Genomic DNA, 10,083 nt, shown 5'->3' with positions numbered 1-10,083 from the left:
AGCATCGCGACTGGATCAAGTTCAACTATACCTTTAACTGATGGTGTGGTTGAGGATGATGGTTTTGCTACCGGCATATGTCCACGTTCCGCGGGCCACATACTGCTGTTGATTGCCATTTCCTCCAAAAGTTCTCTCGCTTGGGCTGATGTTTTCTTCATAAATAGCCCTCCCGACATAGCATCTAATGAACCCCTAGTTGTAGGATTTAGTCCATTGTAAAATGTTTGCATTAAAAGTTCAGCGGGTAATTGGTGGTGTGGGCATAAACGTTGAAGTTCTTTAAAACGTTCCCAAGTTTCATAAAGAGTCTCATTATCATTTTGAGAAAAAGATGTTAACTCCTTTATGACTCTTGCGGTTTTTGCTAAAGGAAAATATTTCGATAAAAATGCTTGGGCTAATTGTTCCCAAGTGGCAAAAGTTGCGGCTGGCATAGAAGTTAACTATTCTTTGGCTCTATCCTTCAAAGTGAAAGGAAAGAGGCGAAGTTTGATTGCTTCTGCAGTCACATCTGGGATTTTAAAAGTGTCACAAATTTCAAGGAAATTTGTTAAATGGGTGTTAGGATTTTCGTTAGGTAACCCGTAAAATGTTACATTATTTTGCAACATATTAAGCAAAGCTGGCTTAATTTCAAATTGGTTTGCGGTGATTCTGGGTCTAACGATACTATTGGTCACACCAGCCACACCTGGCCTAGCGTAATCCATAAGTGTTGGTGGGTCTGCCATTTTTTCTGGCTCGGTATATGTTTTTACTGGAGTCTTATTTTTGTTTTTCTTGTTCTTCCTAATGGTTTTCTCAATTTCTGGGTCTATAGGGTCTGGTACAATGCCTGAACTTCGAGAACTGCGCATGAGCCTGAAATCTTGCACGAACCGAAACTACCTACAAAACAGAATTTGAAAAATAAATAAATTAGTAAATGAAAATTATTAAATTATAAAAGTTAAAATAAGTATGTTTAAACCTAGATTCGAAATAAAACACGAAAAATTTAAAATTTTGTCAAAAATTATGGCGTTCCCCGGCAACGGCGCCAAAAACTTGTTGAGCGATTTCCGCAAGTGCACGGTATACGCTTGTAGTAATAAAAGATATTGAACCCACAGGGAACGCTTTTTAACTAAAACTTTATTTAATTCGGTTTTAGTCACATGTTTAGGTTTAATAAAAGAAATACGTTTAGTTGATGGAATTGGTTTTGGTAAATTAGGATTAGATTGAAGTATTATATCGAGTTTAGAGAACAGTTCCGTCTTGAGATTTTGATTACAAGATAGATACTTCCGTAATTGGAATAAATAGAAGGTATAAAACTTATTTTCATAAAGCAAAGAAAACAACTTTAACTTTGAAAAGATTATGGACATGTAACAATATAAGGATTTACTCAATTAAATGGCTTTGAACCGTAGAAATCTCTCTGGATCGGAGCAGATTGCTACCTTAATCAAACTAGTATTTTATGTCTGATAAGCCGCGATCAGCGATCATGTCATCCATAAAAACTAAATCTGTCAAGTGTTCAACAAAGTTCTTATATGAATAAGATGGAATAGAACGTTTTAATAAAAACACCAATTTATCATTTTGAAAATCATATTGTCAGAACAATATCAAAATAACAACAGAAAGAATGTATTGAATAAATAAGTATATCGTTAATGAAATGTGAATCTTCACAAGTTAATAGAGAAGTAGAAACTTGGATAGCATTGCAACGAAAACTTTGAGATCCGGGTTGTCAATCTTTCCCTCAAACTCCGTAGGTTTGTCAGACCTCATACGTTTCAGCCGTCAATTCTTCTCGCTGAATCTTCGGAATAGAGACTGGTCAGTCCACTACCAGAATGAAAACTTGTCTCTGATCAACCTTAGAAACTAAACTAATACTGTGTTTATAGCTAATCTAATAACAACTTGTGTACAGCAAGTTTGTTTACACAGAAATGAAATCTAACTTTCTGATTCTTTTCTGAATCAGAAACTCAACATAATAACTTTCTTCTCTAATTTCTCTAACTTTTCCAACCTCTTAATTTCTGAAATGGATCACTTATTTATAGTTGTTGAAGGGTTGTAAATGATGGGTCGTGTCCGCTGGTGAAGGGTCGCTTTTATCCAAACGAACAGTCGCGTTTCTCGGATTAAAACATGTGAATTATGTGCAGAATACTTCACTGTCGCGACTGAGATTCTGAAAATCTCAGTCGCGATAGGGGGTACAGGGGCGAGTTGAAGATTTTGTTCTTCTTCCGTGACGCCTTTCGTAAGTCGCGACTGAGATTATGAAAATCTCAGTCACGACAGAGAGTTATCTCCCTGTCTCTTCGACTGCTTCTCGTCCTCCTTGAGCGTTCTTCTGGCTAATATGCATTCTTGGTACGTTTTTTAGGTTTTTCCTCCATTTTAGCTCCGTTTTAGCTCCTATTTGGATTTAACCAAATAATTAAGTACCTTGCATCAAAGAAGTAAATAAAGACGTAAAAGTATTCCAAATGAACATAATTAGCACGATTTCAATGTAAATTTAACGTATTTATATATGATATTTTAGGTATATTTTGGGCTTAACATCACTTCCTCCTTTTTTACTGATAAAAAATATAATATAAAATGTAATATATTATAAAAAGATTATTTTATCCGTACTATATCTAAGACTTCTACAGAATTTAAATTAATCCCTAAAATCGCTCTAATTCTCTACATATCTATATCTAAAAGTTCTACATAATTTAAATTAATCCCTAAAATCTCTCTAATTCTCTGCATATCTATATATAATATAAAACAGTAACGATGGAGCTGAGGTGTCACTTCCTCCTTTTTTACTGATAAAAAATATAATATATTACCTTTAGTTATATTATTATATTTATTTATAAAATAAAGATTATTTTATCCGTACTATATCTAAGACTTCTACAGAATTTAAATTAATACCTAAAATCTCTCTAATGCTCTGCATATCTATATTTAAAAAGTTCTACATAATTTAAATTAATCCCTAAAATCTTTCTAATTCTCTACATATCTATATATAATATAAAACATCTATATATAATATAAAACAGTAACGATGGAGCTGAGGTGTCACTTCCTCCTTTTTTACTGATAAAAAATGTAATATATTACCTTTAGTTATATTATTATATTTATTTATAAAAAAATGTTATTTTATCCGTACTATATCTAAGACTTGTACAGAATTTAAATTAATACCTAAAATCTCTCTAATGCTCTGCATATCTATATCTAAAAGTTCTACATAATTTAAATTAATCCCTAAAATCTTTCTAAGTCTCTACATATCTATATATCTATATATAATATAAAACAGTAACGTTGGAGCTGAGGTGTCACTTCCTCCTTTTTTACTGATAAAAAATATAATATATTAACTTTAGTTATATTATTATATTTATTTATAAAAAAGATTATTTTATCCGTACTATATCTAAGACTTCTACAGAATTTAAATCAAATCCCTAAAATCTCTCTAATGCTCTGCATATCTATATCTAAAAGTTCAATATAATTTAAATCTATATATAATATAAAACAGTAATGATGGAGCTGAGGTGTCACTTCCTCCTTTTTTACTGATAAAAAATATAATATATTAACTTTAGTTATATTATTATATTTATTTATAAAAAAGATTATTTTATCCGTAATATATCTAAGACTTCTACATAATTTAAATCAAATCCCTAAAATCTCTCTAATGCTCTCCATATCTATATCTAAAAGTTCAACATAATTTAAATTAATCCCTAAAATCTTTCTAATTCTCTACATATCTATATATCTATATATATATAATATAAAACAATAACGTTGGAGCTGAGGTGTCACTTCCTCCTTTTTTACTGATAAAAAACATAATATAATATATTAACTTTAATTATATTATTATATTTATTTATAAAAAGATTATTTTATCCGTACTATATCTAAGAGTTCTACAGAATTTAAATTAATCCCTAAAATCTCTCTAATTTTCTGCATATCTATATCTAAAAATTCTACATAATTTAAATCTATATATGATGGTATATGTGATTTTTATTTTTTATTTTAGGGTTTGTTTGTGATAATTAGATAATAGGGGGGTCAATTTATAAAAATAAATAAATATAAGGACCAAATTAACTCTTTTCTCTTTGACTTTTTAACACCGTTAGTCAATTTGATATGTGTTTGCTAACAGAATGAAGTACATGGTACCACTTTGCAAACTTTTAAACCACATGGGTGCAGTTCGAAAGTGGGCCAAAACCACAAGGTTTATTTTTGTACTTTTCCCTAATTTAAATTAATCCCTAAAATCTCTCTAATTCTGTGCATATCTATCTATATATAATATAAAACAGTAACGATGGAGCTGAGGTGTCACTTGTTGAGCGATTTCCGCAAGTGCACGGTATACGTTTGTAGTAATAAAAGATATCGAACCCACAGGGAGCGCTTTTTAACTAAAACTTTATTTAATTCGGTTTTAATCACGTGTTTAGGTTTAATAAAAGAAATACGTTTAGTTGATGGAATTGGTTTTGGTAAATTAGGATTAGATTGAAGTATTATATCGAGTTTAGAGAACAGTTCCGTCTTGAGATTTTGATTACAAGACAGATACTTCCGTAATTGGAATAAATAGAAGGTATAAAACTTATTTTCATAAAGCAAAGAAAACAACTTTAACTTTGGAAAGATTATGGACATGTAACAATATAAGGATTTACTCAATTAAATGGCTTTGAACCGTAGAAATCTCTCTAGATCGGAGCAGATTGCTACCTTAATCAAACTAGTATTTTATGTCTGATAAGCCGCGATCAGCGATTATGTCATCCATAAAAACTAAATCTGTCAAGTGTTCAACAAAGTTCTTATATGAATAAGATGGAATAGAACGTTTTAATAAAAACAACAATTTATCATTTTGAAAATCATATTGTCAGAACAATATCAAAATAACAACAGAAAGAATGTATTGAATAAATAAGTATATCGTTAATGAAATGTGAATCTTCACAAGTTAACAGAGAAGTAGAAACTTGGATAGCATTGCAACAAAAACTTTGAGATCCGGGTTGTCAATCTTTCCCTCAAACTCCGTAGGTTTGTCAGACCTCATACGCTTCAGCCGTCAATTCTTCTCGCTGAATCTTCGGAATAGAGACTGGTCAGTCCACTACCAGAATGAAAACTTGTCTCTGATCAACCTTAGAAACTAAACTAATACTGTGTTTATAACTAATCTAATAACAACTTGTGTACAGCAAGTTTGTTTACACAGAAATGAAATCTAACTTTCTGATTCTTTTCTGAATCAGAAACTCAACATAATAACTTTCTTCTCTAATTTCTCTAACTTTTCCAACCTCTTAATTTCTGAAATGGATCACTTATTTATAGTTGTTGAAGGGTTGTAAATGATGGGTCGTGTCCGCTGGTGAAGGGTCGCTTTTATCCAAACGAACAGTCGCGTTTCTCGGATTAAAACATGTGAATTATGTGCAGAATACTTCACTGTCGCGACTGAGATTCTGAAAATCTCAGTCGCGATAGGGGGTACATGGGCGAGTTGAAGATTTTTTTCTTCTTCCGTGACGCCTTTCGTAAGTCGCGACTGAGATTATGAAAATCTCAGTCGCGACAGAGAGTTATCTCCCTGTCTCTTCGACTGCTTCTCGTCCTCCTTGAGCGTTCTTCTGGCTAATATGCATTCTTGGTACGTTTTTTAGGTTTTTCCTCCATTTTATCTCCGTTTTAGCTCCTATTTGGATTTAACCAAATAATTAAGTACCTTGCATCAAAGAAGTAAATAAAGACGTAAAAGTATTCCAAATGAACATAATTAGCACGATTTCAATGTAAATTTAACGTATTTATATATGATATTTTAGGTATATTTTGGGCTTAACATCACTTCCTCTTTTTTTACTGATAAAAAATGTAATATAAAATGTAATATATTATAAAAAGATTATTTTATCCGTACTATATCTAAGACTTCTACAGAATTTAAATTAATCCCTAAAATCGCTCTAATTCTCTACATATCTATATCTAAAAGTTCTATATAATTTAAATTAATCCCTAAAATCTCTCTAATTCTCTGCATATCTATATATGATATAAAACAGTAACGATGGAGCTGAGGTGTCACTTCCTCCTTTTTTACTGATAAAAAATATAATATATTACCTTTAGTTATATTATTATATTTATTTATAAAAAAAGATTATTTTATCCGTACTATATCTAAGACTTCTACAGAATTTAAATTAATACCTAAAATCTCTCTAATGCTCTGCATATCTATATTTAAAAAGTTCTACATAATTTAAATTAATCCCTAAAATCTTTCTAATTCTCTACATATCTATATATCTATATATAATATAAAACATTTATATATAATATAAAACAGTAACGATGGAGCTGAGGTGTCACTTCCTCATTTTTTACTGATAAAAAATATAATATATTACCTTTAGTTATATTATTATATTTATTTATAAAAAAAGATTATTTTATCTGTACTATATCTAAGACTTCTACAGAATTTAAATTAATACCTAAAATCTCTCTAATTCCCTGCATATCTATATCTAAAAGTTCTACGTAATTTAAATTAATCCCTAAAATCTCTCTAATTCTCTGCATATCTATATATAATATAAAACAGTAACGATAGAGCTAAGGTGGCACTTCCTCCTTTTTTACTGATAAAAAATATAATATAATATATTAACTTTAGTTATATTATTATATTTATTTATAAAAAAATTATTTTATCCGTACTATATCTAAGAGTTCTACAGAATTTAAATAAATCCCTAAAATCTCTCTAATTCTCTGCATATCTATATCTAAAAGTTCAACATAATTTAAATTAATCCCTAAAATCTCTCTAATTCTCTACATATATATATATATACAATATAAAACAGTAACGATGGTGCTGAGGTGTCACTTCCTCCTTTTTTACTGATAAAAAATATAATATAAAATATAATATATTAATTTTAGTTACATTATTATATTTATTTATAAAAAGATTATTTTATCCGTATTATATCTAAGAGTCCTACAGAATTTAAATTAATCCCTAAAATCTCTCTAATTCCATGCATATCTATATCTAAAAGTTTTACATAATTTAAATTAATCCATAAAATCTCTCTAATTCTCTGCATATCTATATATAATATAAAACAGTAACGATAGAGCTAAGGTGGCACTTCCTCATTTTTTACTGATAAAAAATATAATATATTCACTTTAGTTATGTTATTATATTTATTTATAAAAAAGATTATTTTATTCGTACTATATCTAAGAGTTCTGTAGAATTTAAATTAATTCATAAAATCTCTCTAATTCTCTGCATATCTATATCTATAAGTTCTAAATAATTTAAATTAATCCTTAAAATCTCTCTAATTCTCTACATATCTAAATTCTATATATAATATGAAATAGTAACGATGGAGCTGAGGTGTCACTTCCTCCTTTTTTACTGATAAAAAATATAATATATTACCTTTAGTTATATTAATATATTTATTTATAAAAAAAGATTATTTTATCTGTACTATATCTAAGACTTCTACAGAATTTAAATTAATACCTAAAATCTCTCTAATTCCCTGCATATCTATATCTAAAAGTTCTACGTAATTTAAATTAATCCCTAAAATCTCTCTAATTCTCTGCATATCTATATATAATATAAAACAGTAACGATAGAGCTAAGGTGGCACTTCCTCCTTTTTTACTGATAAAAAATATAATATAAAATATAATATATTCACTTTAGTTATATTATTATATTTATTTATAAAAAGATTATTTTATTCGTAATATATCTAAGAGTTCTGTAGAATTTAAATTAATCCATAAAATCTCTCTAATTCTCTCCATATCTATATCTATAAGTTCTAAATAATTTAAATTAATCCTTAAAATCTCTCTAATTCTCTGCATATCTATATTCTATATATAATATAAAATAGTAACGATGGAGCTGAGGTGTCACTTCCTCATTTTTTACTGATAAAAAATATAATATAATATATTAATTTTAATTATATTATTATATTTATCTATAAAAAGATTATTTAAGGTAAATGTGAAAATAAAATAATAATATTTAATTTATATAGCACCTTTATATCATTAATTGTAATTATTAGATTATATTTTTGTTAATATTTATATGTTAAGATGAATTCGTGCATTGCACGGGTCAAAAACTAGTATAGTCCTATATAACTAAAAGAGAAAATATAATTATACCGTGTATACACACACGAAAATAATAGGACGAAAACAACATTTATTCAAATAATAGGAGAAGACTATATTATATAGGCCATACCCAATAAAATAGCAAAATATTACCGATATAGAATTACCCAAGCATTTAACCCAAAACACCATAATATGGCTAAATAACTACATATACATGTACATATATACAACAAAATCCATACTTATAAATACAAGGTGAAGGCTGCTGTTACTTCGTTGGAAAACAAAGTAATTTTTACTTTGCTTCCATCACCCTTGATTATATCCTGATTAATATCTACCATTTAATTACATTAATTAATAATTAATTCCTTTTACCGGTTAATTGGTTCTTCCGGTCTTCTACTCTCTTCACGCTTCTTCCGGTCTTCTATCTCTCTTCTGTCTACCAATTTTTTCAATCGACTTTCCTCTGCTCTGGTTTTTCTTGAATTATCTCTCTTCTGTGCTTGGACTTACACTGGACGTTACTGTGAAGGTTTGAAGGAAGAAGAAAAAACCCAATTACAATATACTCATACCATTACTTTCTTAATTCCTTTTTCAGTTTTGAATTTGGGATTTCTTCCTAATCCCCTCATCAAATTGAGTTGCAGCCATTTTTTTCCCAATACGCTCATCAAATTGAGTTGCACGATGGAACTTTTTCTTCCCCTATACATCAACAACAGTTGTGCCCGTATTTGATTTTGCCAATTTCTCACAATCCCTTTATTCAATCGTGTTGCAGTCTGCAACCCTATGCTCGTCTGCCCCAGATTGTATTGAAGTTCGACCTTCTTCAAGTAAGCTCGCCTTATTATTCTCTTTCGTTTTGAGCGTCTTATCACGTTGTTGTTTTTTAGCTCGCCGTTAATGAGCATATCTCTCTTCTCATGTTTGATTCCAGGGTTTAGAGTGTATTCCATTTTCTTCTTCCTGTTCTGGTTCCTTTCTAGTTACCAAGGTCAGGTACGCTAGACTCTTTCTCTCAATTTTTTGTTTTTTAGGAAGCTTGATTGGGAGTTAGATGCAAATAATTGCTTATAGCACTGTATATTACTATTGCTAAGAATTTATATTATGCTTTTTTGAAAATTTCTAATAACTTGATGGTTTGAAGATTCAGAACTGAATTTGGCAAATAGCAAATGAGTATATTCACAATATAGACTTTGAAAGCATTTAGGTTTCTTCTTTTTTGTGGCTTTTATCTAGCATCGGTCACATAAGTGTTTAGTTACATAAGTATCAACCATCGGTCACATAAGTGATAGAATCACAAGATATAATGCTTAAAGTTACCCAAAATCCAACAGCATCGAAAATGTTGATAGGAGGGTGATAACATCGTGATATTAACCTGAGGACTAAAAGGGATATTCACCTCAGGAACGCCGCGTAGTGATCCCCAAAGGGGAGCTGGCAGGCGGATCTCCACGGATCTGTTCTGAGAGATCCGCTGGCGGACCTATGAGGCGAATCTCTTCATTCACCTGATTCGCCACTATAACGGCTGGCCGCCGACTCGGCCATAAAGATCATTAATGAGTAATCAATTAGCTAACTGCCAAGTTAGAGATAACTCGTAACCGCCATTAATAGAGCATTAATGGAGACCTTCTAGTTACCTGAAGGTTACAACTTCACAGCTATATATAACCTGATTCCCTAGGTTATCAAGGTACACATTCTTACAACCTTTGTCAATTCAGTTTGTTTCCTTGAATCATCTTACTGACTTTGGCATCGGAGCTTCCCCCCGTCGAA

The 10,083-nt window shown here is 30.0% G+C and overlaps 1 long non-coding RNA gene and 1 other non-coding gene across 2 annotated transcripts; both read left to right on the top strand.

Annotated features, from left to right (window-relative positions):
• Positions 1–249: 249 nt before the first annotated feature.
• Positions 250–356, top strand: LOC136225148 (small nucleolar RNA R71). Its single transcript, XR_010686880.1, has one exon. It is a non-coding gene; the product is annotated as a small nucleolar RNA R71 (small nucleolar RNA).
• Positions 357–8,773: 8,417 nt separating this feature from the next.
• LOC136221919 (uncharacterized) lies at positions 8,774–9,285 on the top strand. The gene is made up of 2 exons (XR_010685392.1): positions 8,774–9,119; positions 9,224–9,285. It is a non-coding gene; the product is annotated as an uncharacterized lncRNA (long non-coding RNA).
• The last annotated feature ends 798 nt before the right edge of the window (positions 9,286–10,083 follow it).

Source organism: Euphorbia lathyris, chromosome 3 (assembly GCF_963576675.1).
Source record: "Euphorbia lathyris chromosome 3, ddEupLath1.1, whole genome shotgun sequence".
Taxonomy (NCBI): domain Eukaryota; kingdom Viridiplantae; phylum Streptophyta; class Magnoliopsida; order Malpighiales; family Euphorbiaceae; genus Euphorbia; species Euphorbia lathyris.
The sequence above is the reverse complement of the archived record's forward strand: the minus strand, read 5'-3'. Positions and strand labels throughout refer to the sequence as shown.